The 17,193-nt window shown below is 38.9% G+C and overlaps 1 long non-coding RNA gene across 1 annotated transcript; it reads right to left on the bottom strand.

The window, feature by feature from the left end:
- Nucleotides 1-9,657: 9,657 nt before the first annotated feature.
- Nucleotides 9,658-16,929, bottom strand: LOC118600437. The gene is made up of 3 exons (XR_004950099.1): nucleotides 16,870-16,929; nucleotides 10,101-10,198; nucleotides 9,658-9,748 (listed from the first exon to the last, which is right to left on the bottom strand). It is a non-coding gene; the product is annotated as an uncharacterized LOC118600437 (long non-coding RNA).
- Nucleotides 16,930-17,193: the final 264 nt, after the last annotated feature.

The raw sequence follows: 17,193 nt of genomic DNA on the forward strand, positions 1-17,193 counted from the left end.
CTTCCCAACATTCTCTATTCCTTTTTTCCTGATATATTTATCTCTGCTGCACCTATTACCATCTAAGATACTACTTATTTCACTTACTTATCTCAATTACTGACTCCTTTTCTGCCCCCACTTTAATGTAAGCTCTGTGAAGATAGAAATGTTTGCTTGTTTTATTCACTGCAAATCTCTAATAAAGAGTCAGCATTCAATAAATGTGTGTTAAAATGGATAATCTCATATGGCACTGATTGATTGGTTATGGCTACTTGAAGCCTTGTGTTAATAACAAAGATTGCCTGAGCTTAGAAGGAAGGATACTGCAATCAGTTAGTGATATCTCCAATGTGTATGAAAGTAGGAGTATCACCATCTTCACCATGTATTTGCCTTCCCTGTTCTATCCCTGCATCTTTTCTTCAGGCACAATTCATACCCTGCTAGCCTGTACTAATGATAACAGAATCTATGCTTTGTCAAAGGCTCCACATAAAGCAACTCACTCTACAATTTAACATTCATAACATTAGGAAAATATTTCTTTCCTAATTCTAAGTATAAATGCCAAGATTCAATTTGTCTGTTGGCTCTTGATTATCTTCTGAGGAGACAAAAAATAACTGGTTACCATTATCTTTGAACTAATTTTACATAAAACAGAAAATAAACATTAAGAAATGAAAGCTATAAGGCTTACAGTGGGGAAATTTTAACCTTGAAAACTATCCAACAATAGAATTCAGAGTTTATGTAGGAGTTTGAAAGTAATTTGCAAGATGGATAAAATATTTATGCAGCCCCTGAGAATACCACCAGCCTTGCTATGAATTTCAGGATGAAATGTAACATTCATGAAAATCAAATCTGAAACGTCACTCATGGACTTAGTGATCCTCTTCGAAAACATGACCCTCTTTCATTCATTCAAAACATATTTTCTGACTGCCTACTGTGTTCTTGACATTGCTTTAGGAATGAGGAATTCAGTAGGGAATTCAACAGACAGAGTCCCTGCCTCAAACATCTTACATTCTCTTCTTCGAATAGCATGGTTTTCTGGCTGGCTCTGCTCACCCCAGTTAAAGAGATAGAACTCGAGTGTCTAAGAGATTTCTTTGTTCAACATCAGCTCTTTGTTCCTTATCTCATGGAATGCAAGATATTAGAGTGGGAGAACCATACAGTTTTTCTCAGCCTGTCAGTTTTTAATTGGTTGCCCTCAAAAACTAGTCTAGTCAAAAAGCAACTCCTTTTTAAGAGGTGAATTTCAGTTCCATCTTCGAAGTCTAAGTATCACTTTCACAGGATTCTGGATATTTTTAAGGTAATGATATCTAGGTTAGCCTAGCAAATCTGGAAAAGTCTGGTGTAAGAAAGGCACTCGGAAGCACAGTGTACATCAGGTCTATTCAAGGCTCATCCATCAGACTGAACTTTGGATGCATCAAAGGCACACAAAGCAGGTCTGGGTAGGGGTGTGAGTGATGTAATGGGTTCAGTTTTTAATTTATTGCCCATAAGATAACATTGGAAAATCCAAGAAGATAGGTAGTGAGAAATAAAGTCAGTGTCATTTAGCAGTCTATTACTGTATTAGTGATAGTTGACATTCAGGGACTACAGATCAAGAAAAAGAGGGTTGAGGATATAGTTCTAGGGCAGAACATTCCACATACTAATTTGATCCTAATGATAACCACTGGGGTAGGTAGAATGACTTTGTTTTATAGATGAAAGATGAGAATCTTTGGGAGATTGGAGTTTGCTCAAGATCTCATGAAGAAAAGCCTTTGACACCATCACTACTCTGTGACATGACTCTCCAGAGCAAAATAAAATATTGCTATTACCAAACTTGTGTTCTTTCTGAATTTTTGATGATCACTCTGGCAATTCCTCCTTATAGATGAGAAAGGAAGAAAAGGTCGCCGCAGCTGGATTTCCTTTATATGTTGCGGATGGAACACAAGACTAGAATCTGCTTTAGATGACTCCTGTCACCCTGCCTGCAGCTCACTGCCCTCCATCTCCGAGCACACCTCTTTTTTTTCCCCCACTACAATCTGCGCAAGTGAAATGTAGATAAAACTCTGATAATTTTTTACTTTTGTAACAGTCCTTTAAAGAAAGATAAACAAATTCAAGTAAAATATTTTTGTTTTTAGTAAAACAAGCTACAATTAATTTCTTTTTTTTTCTTTCTTTTTTTTTTTTTTTTTTTCTAACCCAAGTTTCACCTTTGTGTGCCTTGAAATTCCTTGGCAATGCACTTATTTTTGGAGAATCTGAGTTTATTAGAGGAATGTTGGGAGGAAGCAAGCTACCTGCCCTTTTAGTTCAGTGTTAGATTTAGTGTGTCCATACTGATTTGCTTGAGGCGTTAGAACTATAAGACACGAGGATGGTTTGAATCTCTTCCTTGTCTACCTGGAGCGAGGAGCAGGGTGTTTTCTTGGCTCTGTTTTAGAGCAATAAATATCAGGCGGACAAGCAGATCCTGAGTTACAGTGCTTTTTGACTAGACTAGTATGAACTTATCCTATCCTCCCTATATCTGCTAACAAATTTCCATGAACTTCAAGGGTATAAGATGAACCTATATCACTCCTTGGAATGTCCAGTGGAGGATATGGGGCCTGTTTTTTCTTGATGGGGTGTTACACAGGAAAGTGTGATTTGCTAAGAAGTGTACTCTTTGAACAGAGTAATAAGAACTGTCCATACCATTTTAAAAAGCAATTTATCTGGGCACTGGGCTAGGAGTGTTACAACACCATCTCGTTTAATATTTGCAAAGCATCGGTGAGAAGTATCATTTTCTCCATTTTACAGATGAAAAAAAAAGCAAGACTCAGCGATGTAACATAACTTGCTGAGGATCACAAAGCTGGTAAGAGGTGAGCCAATGAATATCTGACATAGTGTCAGAAGTATGGCACTTCCTTGCCCAGATGGGACTCTGTCCCTGGTCCTGTAGCCCTTTTATAGGGAGTTTTCCTCGAATTCAGCTGGTTGCCTCTGGGTCACTCTCCTCTTCTGAATGGGGCTTATGTACCCCCTGGTCACACTGTTGTGCAGTAGGGATGGAGAACTAGCAAAAAGTAGGAGCAGGGTTTCCAGATTTAGCAAATAAAAATACAAGATGCCCAATTAGATTTAAATTTCAGGTAAACACCAAATAATTTCTTAATGTAAGCCTGTCCCAATATTGCATATGCTGTGTGTGTGCATGCGTGCGTGGATGCGTGTGTGTGGGGGCGGGGGTTGTCAGAAATTCAGATTTAACTGGGGATTGCGTTTGAGTCTGGCAATGTGAGATGGGCTCTGCTCTCCTTCCCAGCTTGGTTCTTCAGGCAGCCCTTCCCCCTCCCAAATTTTCCAAATCTCCAGAGACGCAGCCTGCTTTCCTCTCCTTTCACAGATGCCATTTCCCAGTCCCAAAGGAAAAGATATCTGGTGTCCTCGTAGTACCTGGCTTCCACTTGCCGATCTTCAAAATTAACAGGCATTGTTGCTTGCTTCTTTTTGGGGATGTTTCATCTCACCATTATAAGAACATGAGCAGGGGTGCTAACAGGAGCAATAAGCATGGAGAAATCACAAAGCTTCCAAAATGATCACAAAGTTATCTTGGTATTTATTTCCTGCTTTCGCAGCAGCAGCAGCAACAGCAGCAGCAACAGCAGCAGCAACAGCAGCAGCTTTCTCCCCTTCCCCCCTTCAGTCAACTCTCTTCTCTAGCTGGTTCTGGAGGTCTCCCCAGGGTGGTGCAAGAAGTCCCTCGTCCCACAGCCTTCAGGCGAAGTCCTTTCGTTCCCAGAGTGACTCATGCATCAGTCCTCTCCTCCCTCCACTCCTTCACTGAAGAAAGGCCATTGTTCCTGTGCCCCACACCACTGCTTTGAATAAGACTGTAGTCAGAGGAGAGATGCCCCCTACTACACTGACCCACCTTCAAGTCTGAGTATCAGCTGTCTCAGAAAGCAAATTCCCTTCTCTTTGTACCACGTCGAAAGCTTTCCCTTTTAATTTTAAGTCCAAGGCAACTATAAATATGTTCCCGCCTTTAAACTCCTTGTTTTCTACATACCATTGTATGAGTCTGATGCTCCCAGCACAGCCGGTACTACGATTGTTCCATTTTACTGATTTCTACTCATCTGGCTCTCAGATCATTGGGCATTAAGGATAAGCCATCATTATCTGGCAGCCCACTGGCTGATTGTGGGCCACAAATTTTTGGGAGGAGATTGTGCAGTGTATTGAAAAATTAGCAGGCATTAAAATTACCTAGTTATTACTCATGCTTCTGGTTTCTCTTTAAAAATCAGAAGACCCAGTACCAACAGGTCCTCACTCCTGCACACTGCATGGTGCCTGCACTCCCTGGTTCCCCCCTCCCTCCTCCAGTTTCCTGCCAGACACCTGTCAGGACCGACAGTCAGCCCTTTGCTGGAGAATTACAAGCCTTCCACACACAGATGGCTGACAATGAGTGGCCTCATGACAAACACTGTAGAGCTGGCGGAGAACCAGGTGAATTATGGTATTTTTTTTTAAATGGGTAGTTGAACATTTCTATGGAAAATCATTTTTTCGCTGATGACTAGAGAGGCTAACTGGAAGAATATTGAAATACATGCATGTGGTTGTTTTGATTGTTCTTTACAGGTTTAGAATCAATTAAATAGTATAAATATAGAGACACAAAATTATATTTCATTAAAATTAAAGGAAAAGTTTATTGGTAAATAATTAGAAATTTGACTTTACTTCAAAATACTTTTAATGTTACTGTGGACAAAAAAAGGGGTGACATACTAAACCTGACAAACTCAGAGTCTGAAATTAACCACATCGGATGGTCTGAACACAAAACTTCTTAACTGAAAGGGAGTCATGGCAAGTAGTTACATCCTAAGTCTGGCTTTCTTGAAGGTTAATCTTTACCTTAAGTAAGCCTATCTATTGTCTTTTTGCATGTAAGATAACATTCTCTAGGAAAGTCAAGAGTAATCGTTGTTTTATTTTTTCTGGACCCCTCAGGCACAACCCACCTCACCAGGGCACAAGACCACAGAACCCTTTATTATTATCCTGCTCCCCAAATACCACTTCTGTGTGCTTTAAATGTTAATTATTAACTATCATGTACTCACCAATGTAAAAGAAGTATGTGTCTCTATGTTTCACTTTTTACGTAATTCCAGAGATTTCCCCACTTTGCTTTCTCCCACCCCCTTAATCTACCACCAATGGATTTCACGTAACCTTCTTCATATCTCCTCCTTTGATTCTGATGTATAAAGTATGCTGCAAAACTGCCATTCTCTAGAGCATTTTGTTAATTTGTTAAGATTTTGCTTTCTGGCAATTGTCAGTTTGGCTCAAATAAACTCAAAAATGCTCTTCAGGTGTCTGTCGATGTATCTTACGTTGACATTACAAATGGAGCTACAATCTGTGGAATCGTATGGAAATCAGTGTCTCTTCATTTCTGCCATTATATTAGTAGTAGGCAAAAAACATGGCCACACGAACAGAGCCTGGAACTTTACTCTCCCTCTGCTAAGACTCAGAAGAAAGGAACATTCTTATTATTAGCATCTAGATAAAAACATGAAAAGCAAAGGCAATATTGGATCTCTTCAAAGCTCCCAGAAGCAGAAAAACATCTTGTGCTGAATTTTAAGAACAAAATTGTTTTTCCTCAGAGTTCAGGAGCTGTCATCATCTGATATTGTTGATCATTTTACCTAAAAAGTTATTCTATTAAATAATTTAAGAAAAATCTTTTTTTAAAGCATTTGACAATCATTTAGAGAAATAAAGCTTCCCTAATTTACTTACCCCACAAATATATGTAATATTAATATGTTCATCATATAATTATTATATTCATCATATTATGCAGTACATCTTAATGCAGAATTTTTTTCTTCTTTGTCACAAAAATTAGAGAATTTCCCTCATCTATGCAAATGTAGCCCGTATTATTAGGAGATCACAGAACTACGGAACCATAGATTTTAAAACTTCAAGGTGCCTTGGTGCCTTGGGGGATGCATTTTAATGTTTACATCATCGGAGTTAATTAGAGGAAACTCAAAACAATATTGGCTCACAGAGAGGGAGCTGGAGGTGGACCCCACCTGGGCAGAGCATATGTCCAAATTTTGTCCAAATTTTGCAGATGAAGAAGTTGAGACAAAAGAGGGAAATGATTAGGGCAAAGTCTTATGACTGGTTGGTAGAAGAAGGGCAGGAGCCTTGGGGCAAAGTCTCTGGGTGTACTATCCTTCCCAGCATTGTCTCCTAGATAATGCAAAATGACAGGCTGAGTCCTCTATATAAGAAGTCAGGAGGGCACGTGGAGCACTTCAAAAGATTTTCATTAAAATGATGAAGTACACAAATGTTTTTCCTTAGTGAAATAAAAGGATATCTATATATAGGACTAGAAGAATACATATTCTGATGTTAACTGTAGTCAGTGTTAACACTAAAATATAAACTCCACAAGAGCAGAAATTTTTGTTTTTGCTCACTACTGTCTCCATGGCACCAATCACAGTTTTGGAGCATAGCGGTTGTTTGATCAATAGGGTGACCACATGTGCTGGCTTGTCCAGGACAGCCACACTTATGCCTATTGTCCCGCAGCTCTACCCCATAGGCTCCCTTCCATTAACAAACATGTCACCTTAAATAATACTAAATATTTTTGAATGACTAATTTATGAAGGATAGGATTATAGATTTGTTTTTATTTTCTTCTTTTGATTTATCTACATTTTCTGAAATTTGTATAATTCTGCATAGATATTTGTGTAATGGGAAAATAAAAAAATTTTTTTAGAATAAAAATCAAAATTTTGGCTCCTGACCAAATCAGCTTCAATTGTTTAAGATATTCAGTTATACAAATTATTTCATTTCCTGATAATAATCTAAATATTATAATAAATTTCTAAAACACAGAATTTAAAAAACACATATAATTACATATACAGTGTCAAAATACTTTAAAAGCAACTAGAGAAAAATTGAAAGTCATAAGTTTTTAAAAGCTTAGATCACAACAGTGTGGTTTTCAAATCCAGATACTTTTATTTTAAACAATTTGGAAATTTGGTGTCTGTGAATGAAGAATAAAGAGACTCTTAAATATGCTAATTTTTTTAGGTTTTAAAAAATAATTAATTCTTTGTTAATTTATCTCTAGAAGTATTTTATCTCTACATTCTATTAAGAATGCCCATGCCTCCATTTTCATGAAAAAGGGGTATTCGTAAAAATTTAGTGAAAACCTGTCTGTTCAAAACCATGTCAAAACACAACTTTTTCTTATTCTATTCAGCTGAGGAAACAAAGATTTTTTTAAAAAAAAATAAAAACAGTGAAGTCGATTTTGCAGAAATACACTTCAAAATTTGTGGGTGTGGGACAAGAGAGAAAGTGATGGTGAATGCTGAGAAAAATAAAAGAAGAAAAGCAAGAAATCTCACCCCACCCACTTCCAAGAGAGAAACTGAATATAATGGGAGAGTGAGAGCTGCAGGACCACTGAGAGCAAGAAAGGCACCTTTGAGCACTGTTTTCCTGAACACTCTCCTCTTCCTGACTCTTCCACCACCTGGTTTCCAAGATGCTGTATTCTTTGACTCTTCAACTCTCCAGATTTGGGTTCTGTCCCTTTCTCCATCCTGGGGCTCAGTCCTTAGTACTCTGCTGTGGTTTCTCCCTAAGGCCCTTTCTTTACTGTGGTGCTGCCCTCCCACTAATGATTCATTTTTTTTTTTAATCCAGAAATTTCCAGCTCACCCGGCATCACCCTAAGAGTTGCATATGCCGAATGACTTTCAGATCACTTTTCTTGAGATGTCCTGCCATCACTGAGATATAATGAATGAGTGTGAAGGAGCCTCTACTATGTGCAAGCCACCATAAGGGGTGCATTTTAGTCTTTTTACATCATCAGAGTTAATTAGAGGAAATGCAGAACAATATTGACTCACAGAGAGAGAGCTGGAAGTGGACCCCACCTGGGCAGAGCATATGTGCATGGGACCCATTTACTGCTTTCATCACTTGCCTTCGTAGGATGAAACCACATCTGGATCCCATTACAATTATGAAAGGTGCAGGCTTCGTGCTTGCTCCAAAGCCCAGCTCTGATTTCACAACCAGCCTGGAGAAGCAGGAGGCAAGTAAATACTTCCTGTTCCATTTGTAATCAACATGCACTTGACATCAATAAACTGGGATAATTACATTATCATTATCATTACTATCATTATTATTGGACACAATTGAGGAGACATTAATAGAAGTTTCTGCAGAATCCTCTTGGGACAGATGGGGCTAACATTGGAGTAGAGGGTGGAGTGAATGCCATTTGTCTCTTTCCTTAGTCAAGTAGATGAGACCACTCTTTAAATGCTATGAAAAGATGTGAATATCTGACCAATAGAACAGTCAATTGCTTCCATTGTTTCTTCCACACAAAAATGACAAGATCTCTAAATCTTGAAATTTTTTGGAACCTTACAACATTAGAGGAAGAGGCACTTAAAAGATAGTCAAGTTCAGACTCTCTCTCTCTCTCTCTCTCTCTCTCTCTCTCTCTCTCTCCTTATTTTTACTTTTGAGGAAATGGAGTCCCAAGGGATTTATCAGCATGTTAGTTTTGTAGAACTCGAATAGACTTCTGGCATGGGCATCCCCTCTTCCTCCATTGGTTAAGTAGAGTTTAACCAGGCCACATTCACTCTTCAAGGGCAGTTTCTTAACCAGGGATCAGACTTTCTAATTGCTCAAGACTCTTTACTTTGGCCCTGAGGCCTTCTATACTCATTATCTAAAGTAATATAAATATTTGAAAAATAGCTACTTGGCCTCTACCCTGAAGACAGAATTGGGATGACTGAACTTTACAGCAGATAAAAGACTGGCTGGGCAAATGCAATGAGGCATCCTCTTCTAAATCTGGGCTTTGGGCTCATTCTATTCAATTTACTCACCTTCCTTGTATGAAATGACCTTCTGATTTTCCTCCACATCTTGATGATTTATTGTAACTAAGAGTTATTTAGAAGAAATCTTCCCGAAGGAATAGGAGAATTATGTAATGTCTTCCCAAGAGGCCAGTTTAGCACTTTAACTCCCCTTCCTCCAATTCAGGGCAGAAACAGGAAAATAAAACCTCATTTAACTGTTTATTCAACCCAAATAACCTTGACTCTAGGGCCTGCCAGAATTTTACAGTGCCAGAGGCAAGGGGATGAGAAACCAGGAACGAAGAGAAGGAAAGAGATTTGTAAAATGTGGGCAAACGAGGGAAGAAAACAGCTCACACGGCGTGAGCTTCCTGCCTCCTCAGACCCTGTTTATGAAATCTGAGCTCCTGCGCCCCCTGACACATGGAGCCAAGATACAAAACGGATGGAAAATGAGAAAACATAAAGCCATTTCCTGACTTCTTCAGTGTGTTCTCACCTTTTACCAGTCAGGCCCCAGACTGGACAGGTGTGAACAACAACATTTCCTTCACACACATCCCTGTTTTCCAGTCTTTGTTCCCTGGACTTCAGAGGGACTGCGCACTGGAAGGGACCTCAAAGGTCATCCAGTTCATCCTTCTGCCTTTGGGCAATACAATGTCTCACCGTTAAAGATCGCGTACTTTGTTTTGCAATATTCTATAATCCCTGTTGGTCATCTGTTTCGAGGTTGAACTGTTCCTTCTCCAAAGTGTTTTCTATTTAGAAGCAAGAAAGAAGGAAGAGAGTATTATAAAAACAAAACAAAACAAAACAAAAACAAATGAAAAACACTGACTTATATTTCTTCCACATGCTCTGTTCATTCTCCTACACCCCATGTGAGAAAGGAGGTTATCTTAATTACACTAAGACTGGGACCTTAAATGTTTGGTCTAAATCACTGAACCTCGTTGCTTAGGTCTCATAGATCATGGATGACTTAGCCCTCCTTGTTTCATTTCATCCATTAACCTGTAAGTAATTCTTAGGAGAGAATGTGAGTCCCTCTTCAGCTGAGAAGAGAGAAGAGCTGAGAAGGAGCAGAGCTTTGAGAACAATGTTGCCTACCCTGGAGCCTCACACTTGGAGTGGTGAACTTCAGGAGAAGAGCAAGAGCAGGACAGATTGGCTGCTTTCCAGCTGGTGGTGGCTGCCTGGGGTTCATTCTGAAATGGTGAAGAAAAGAAAAAGAAGTTTTTGTCACAAGCGGAGAGAAACGTTTTGTCACCTTAAAGGACTTGCTTCCAGAGTTCATAAGTCTTTTTTTTTAGAACCACTAATCTAATTCTTAGTAGTTGAAGCTAAAAAGCACTTCAGTGTTACCATCCTGGAGAGAGGTTAGCAGCATGGATACTGAAGCCAGGTTCATGGATTTGAAATACATCTCTGTACTTACCAGCTCTGTGACTATTGATGAGTTATTTAACATCTCTGTGCCTTGGAGTAGCACGAGAATAATAGCAGTGCCTTCCACATGGGGTTGTTGGGAAGATTAAATTAATTAGTATGGTGAAGCACTTAGATCAGTGTCTAGTACAAAGTAAATGCTTTTTTAATGGCTAAGGAAGCTGAAGTCCAGATCTTGAAATAACTTCTTGAGGTCCCACAACTTTGGACCAGCATTACTAAAACCAGAAACTAGATCTTGTGGCTCTCACAACAATCATCTTTCTACATCATCAAAGTGTTGAGAAGTGAATAGAAGACTAAAATGCAAAAACAGTGTGTGTAGGGAATAAGTTTCAAAATATTGGTTATGAAGGGATGAGAATTCCCACAGTAGTTAAAAGATGTCCAAGAATTAAGAGAAGCTATTTTTTTTAATTTAATTTTAAAATAGAAGATATTTGATTGTGTTCATGGGCTAAGAAAATGGAGGCACTAAAGAGAGTGAGATTGAATGATAAGGGGCATGGAAGATTTTTTAACAGCAATAAATTTTACTAGAATTAGAGTTTTGCCCTGAGTCCATGATTTTTCTTTTTGTCATTGTTGTTTATTTTTATTTTTATTTAATTGAAGAAATGATTTGAATTTTTTCTTTTTCTTTTTTTCCTTTTTTCTTTTTTTTATTTATCTTTTTTTTTCTTCCCCTGTCTACCTTACCCCTCTTTCCACTCCCCTCCAGAGATGACTTTAAAAGGAAGAAATCTTAAATGCAGTAAGAGCTTGGAGGACATAGGAAGGTTTGGGGTACAAAATTCCAGCAGAGGAATTAGCCTCAGATATCACCTCCTCTGAGAGGACTGAAAGGAGGGAAATGTAGTGGTGGATGCAGATAACTTCTAGGTGGAAATGGAGTCATCTGATAGCAGAGGTCAGAGTCATCTACTGAGTGAGAGGGCGGGGGCCAATAGGAAGTTTGAGGAGAACAGTATGGATTTTTCATAGTCACTGTGGTTATGAGAGAGAACATTAACCAGAGGAAAAGAAGCTTTGCAGAGCAGAGCTGAATGCAGTAAATGAGTGGTGACTTTTATCCAAGGTTGTGGGATTTTTTTCCTAGCATCACTCAGAAGCCCAGGTTTGGGAATGAGGATCCAGGCTGGTTGGGATAATCTAGAGTTGGAGATTTGCAGAAAGGTATGTAGAAGGATGAGGTACAGAAGATTGAAAGTGAGGGTGTCGGGATCAGACAGCACAGCACTGAGGTTCAAGACCTTAGAGGTGGAGCAGTTCTGGGAGATGACACAGTCTCCGGGATGGCCCTAAAAGTGGGTAGCTAGAGATGAGTGTAATATGAGACCAACAATTTTTCACAGCCTATTCTCTGAGTAGGGAAACTGGGCCCCCTGCTCAGATTCCGCTTGGTGGTGGGGGGCAGGGCACATGGTGGCCCTCTCCCTTATTCCTCTTTTCTGACTGTAATTCAAATTCAAAACTTCTATCATTAATATTATCCCAAAGGTCCTATGAAAGGTTCTAACAGTTGATGCAGTCTCTGCAAGTACTATACTCTTAGAGTAGCTCTGCCCTGGTGGGTTGAGCCAGGCCTCATCCAATCATACTAGAGTTAGCCCTTCCCATCCAACCCAGATTGCTTTTTCTGATGGAAGCCCTGACAAAGATTCTTTGCTTAACCAAACTTTAGTCAGCCTCCTGAAACCTCTCCTAGGCCCATCCATGTACTTCCTCATAAAATCCAGTTTTCGTAAGAACCCAGCTAGGCCAGTTTAACCAGACCCTTCCCCCTTCAGAATCTCATAGGTAGGATTCCTCATGCTCCATGTTCCCCAGGTGATGTCTGATCATCGTGGCTTGTCTTCAGCAAGAATTAACTCTGCTAAGAGGGTTTAGTAAGAATCCCCCTTACCCCTGATATTTCTTCCTAACAATTTTCTATCCACTGACCCCTACCCGGCTCCTTGGCTTTAAATTCCCACATGCTCATGCTGTATTTGGAAGTGAGCCTGGTTCTTTTCTGAAGTCCCTTATCCCCTATTGCAATTGTCCTGAATAAAATCTATTTGACCACTTTAACTATGGTCTAGCTCTGGTTTTTATTTGACCGCTCTAATGGGTTTTGAGGAATCTTCTTAATTTCAATCTTGAACGCTTAGGAGTGTGTATCAAAGAATCACAGCGTCTCTCAATAATTCTTTAATTATTACCTGTAAATTAATCTAAACTCCTTTGAATCCATTTGTGTTTTCAGCACATTAACATGCCCTGGGGTAATGGGTTACATAAATTTATGATCCACTCTGTAAATTAATAGTTTATTTTACTTGCCCTGATTTTCTCCCTTTTAAGCTTTTAAAGATATTCTTTAATTTAAGAACTTTGGATTCACATATTTTATGATTTTAGAGACCACGTTTTCTCAGCCTTCCCCTTTGTAAAGCTGAGTTCTAATCTATTTGTCCACATTCAGTCCCACTTCCTTCATCAAATGTCTGTCTCTGAGAGTGTTATTAGTTAGGAAAGTACTGCTATCTGATTAGCTTTACGGCTTTCAAAGCACCTCTCGCCATTCATCTTTTTTGAGCTCCACTGTAACCCTAAAAGTTAGGAAGAGCATCTTTCTCATTGTACGGATTGGAAAAGACAGACTTGACTTATGACTCCAAATTCTGGGCTTTCTCCGTCTACCACACACTAAAGCACTGCAGTTGGCAGCATGACATTCTAAGTCCTAGATTAAATCTCCATCGTGTTTTTTTCCATGAGCTCAGAAAAATTATTTAATTTCTACAAGATTGAATATCATCATCAATAAAATCGGGATAGATATTCTTATCCTGAAAGGCCATTAAGTGGATTAAATGAGATAATATCTATGAGAACTCAGTTCATTGTAGCTACAATGACAAATCCTGTATGTCTTTATTAAGAACAAAATTCCTGGTCCTTTTTCTGAATTATAACAGAGACCTCAATTGTCATAATATATAACTATAGTTTGAAAAATTCTTCCATTATTGCACTACTTTTCCTGACTTTAATTCATTTGCCCATTTTCTGGCTGTTCACATGTCAATGAAACAGCGCTACAGCAGAATACATATTCTTTTCAAGTGCACATGGAACATTTACCAAGATAGACTATATTCTGGGTCATTAAACAAGTTTTAATAAATTTAAAAGGATTAAAATCATACAAAGTTCATTCTCTGACTACAGTGAAATTAATGAGAAAATATAGATATCTAGAAAAATCCTAAATACTTAGAAACTAAATAATACACTTCTGAATAATCCATAGGTCCATAGATCAAAGAAGAAATTAAAGGAGAAATTAGAAAGCATTTTGAGCTAAATGAAAATAAAAGCACAGCATATCAAACTTTGTGGGGTATAGTTAAATTAATACTTAGAGGGAGATTTATACGCTAATATAAAAAAGTCAATATGTATATATTCCAAAAAAATAATTCATAGTTAAACTTCTGTATTGAGAAACTAAAATATATGCCAAACATATTTTAATAAAAAAGTGAAAAAATATAATAATTTTAAAAAGGTGCAAATAATAATAAAGATAAGAGTAGAAATCAATGAAAGAGAAAAACCATAAAAAAAAATCAATGAAACAAAAGTTGGTTCTTTAAGAGCAATAAAATTAATAAACATCTACCCTGGTTTGATTAAAAGAAAAAATATATAACACAAATTAAGAACATCAGGAATGAAGGATACTTATCGCTATGGGTCTTAAAGATGTTTTAAGGATAAAAAGAAAATAATTTGAACAAATTTATGTCAATACATTTGACACCTTTGACGAAATAGACAAATTCCTTGAAGGACACAACTTGAAAATCCCTATGTGTTTGTTAAGTAAACAGAATCTGGAAGCAGAATCTTCCTACCACAGAAACAAAGAAAAAACTATCTCAAGGTCCAGATGGATTTATTGCTAAATTCTACTCAACATTTAAGGAAGAAATAATACAAATTCTATGTAAGTTTTTCAATAAAACTGAAGAGGAGGAAACATTTCTGTAAGACTAGCATCACTCTGATATGAAAACTAGAAAAAGACATTACAAAATTACAGACCAATGCCATGAACATAGATGCAAACCCTTAACAAATTTTTAACAGATCAAATCCAAGAATATATAAAAAGGAGAATATATCATGGAAAATGAGGTTTATTCCAGGAATGCAAGATAGGTCTAAATTTCAAAAATGGATGCAATTAACCATATTAACAGAGAAAAAATGAAGAGCCATATGATCATCTAAGTAGATGCAAAAATTGACAAAGTACAACATCTATTTATGATTTTAAATACTACCAGGGAACTAGGAATACAAAGTAACTTCCTCCACCTAATAAAGGCCATCTATGGAAAAAATCAACAGCTAACATCTATTTAATAGTCAAAGACTAATACTTTCCTCCCTAAGATTAGGAACAAAGTGTGTATCCCTATTTCCAATACTCCTATTCAAATTGTACTGGAGTAACATAAGGCAAGCAAATAAATAAAAGGCATCCAGATAGGAAACTGTCTTTAAGATGACATCATCATTTATTTAAAAGGTTCTAAGCAATTTTTTAAAAGTCAGGACATCTAATAAGTGAGTTTACAATAGCAAGATAAAGAAAGGCTAAGTTGACCAAGATTCACAACTAGTGAGTGGTGAAACTGGGATTTGAAATCAGTTCTCTCTGACTCCAAAGTTTGTGTGCTTATCCACCACAGCAGAAGCTGGCATTCACATGCTCAATTTCCCAATCTTTACCGTTACGATGGCTAAAGAGATTGTGTGCGTTCCATACAATCCCTCCCGAAAACAGTGGAGCCTCTGTCAGCCTGGGTTCCTGACTATGTGAAATATAAACTTTTGTATGGTAAGCCACAGATTATGGAGCTGTTTGTTACTACAGCATAATGTATCTTGTTCTGACTGACACAATATCTACACTACATACTCCCCACTAGCCTCCCCTTGTGAAACCTGAGGATCTGTGTAAGAGTTTTGGGTTATAACTCTGTAACAGCAGAGGAGAAAGTTTTGAGGGTCTTGAATCTCGGTGTTAGAAATACAGACTCCCACAAAACTGGACATCACAGATTCAGTTTTATAAAACCATGAAAAGGCAGTGGCCTAGTTGCAAAACTCTGCTTTCTCTGTGACTTTGCCCCCTATGCTCTGCCCAGGAGCCATTTTTCTTGGTATTAAAAAGCTAAGTCTCTCACTGGCAATCTCTCCAAAGGCCCAGCCCTTTGGGCACCAAGAGCATCCAGAGCCTTCCTGTTTGGGATCTAGTGCCCTGGCTAGCTCTTGCACTTGCAGGCAATGTTTTCCTGTGCAGGTCGAAATGTTCTGTGGAAAATATGAAGCAGAAATTGTTGTGATAAGCCCGGAGCTCAGGGGCCTCTGGGGTGCAGCCCTGGTAAGCTGGGTCACCTCATTTCACGAGGGCCAGCCCTAGGGGAGGCTTCACAGGCTTAATTAAACCCAGCAGGAGGCTTTTTGAAGGAAGAGGAGCAAAAGAGTGAGGGCAGCAAATAGCAGGCTAAGCCGAACCCACCTCTTCCCACTAGAGATCATCTTGAAAAGTCCCACAGGATGGAGGCTAGTCAAAGCCAACACACAGGATGAGCGAGGGGGAGCAATGGGGAGCATTGCAGGCATCAGCGGGCAGGTGAGGAGGCCTGAGGAGGAAGGCAAGGTGGTTAACCCACAGGGTGAAAGGGGAGAGTCACAGCTTTTCTTTTGGAAACTATTTCCTGGGGCAAAGTTGCTGGTGATCACCAGGGTTACCAAACGGCTGAGTGTGGAGGTCCTGGAGGGGTCACAGGAATCCCCCCAAAAATGTGCCCATCAAATTACCAAGGAAACATTCGGAAGCCAGGTTCTGCTACCATACCTTCTTTTCAAAGGTCTGTTCTCATGCTCCAACCCAGAGAAACCTCTTTTTTTCTGTGGAGGTTCTCCTTTTCTGCACTGTTCTGCTGACCCCCTGCATTGGGTGTGTGTGGGCAGCAGCGGCTCCGGCTTCTATCCCTGTGTATCCCTACACGTAATTGCCCCATCTGCAGACTGGGCAGATTCGGCCTCTAGTTTCTGGGGCTACCGGCCTCATACCATGCTCTGGGCTGGAGAGCAATGGATGTCTTTTTCCTTCCATTGCCAAGAGCTTTGGGATTGCTTTTGAGAGAGCTTGACTTCTAGGCCAGAAGAAATGATAAAGGGGTTAACAACAGTCCTGAGCATGACTTTGTACATTTGCAGACCAATTCAGTGTTTGCAAAGCCTTTTCATGTAGCTTGTCTCATTTTCTACCTGACTAACTATGAATCATTAGAGCAGGAATCCTTATCCCAGTCATGTCGCAGATGAGGGAGTAGAGAGGCCCAAGAAAAATTAAATGACTCACCCAAGTCGCAAAAACAGACTCAAGCTTTCCCTGCTGCTTCCACTGGGAAAGTTCTGGGGGGTTTTGTTTTTGTTTTCCACATGTGTGACATTGGTAAAAGATTTCTCTTGCTAAAAAAAGGAAAGAAAAAAGAAAAAATTGTTTAAAATAGGCACGAAAAGTTGAAAGATCGATACTCTGTTTTTCGATGAGGATACAGAGACACAAAAAGGGGAATTATTTGCCCAAGCTCGCCCTGAGTAAGGGGCTACAGTGAGGCCAGAACTCATTTCTCCTGCTTTCAGAACAGTTTTCTTTTTTACCAAAAATGTGGTCCTGGGCCAG

The sequence above is a fragment of the Rousettus aegyptiacus genome, unplaced genomic scaffold (assembly GCF_014176215.1).
Source record: "Rousettus aegyptiacus isolate mRouAeg1 unplaced genomic scaffold, mRouAeg1.p scaffold_m13_p_3, whole genome shotgun sequence".
Lineage (NCBI taxonomy): Eukaryota > Metazoa > Chordata > Mammalia > Chiroptera > Pteropodidae > Rousettus > Rousettus aegyptiacus.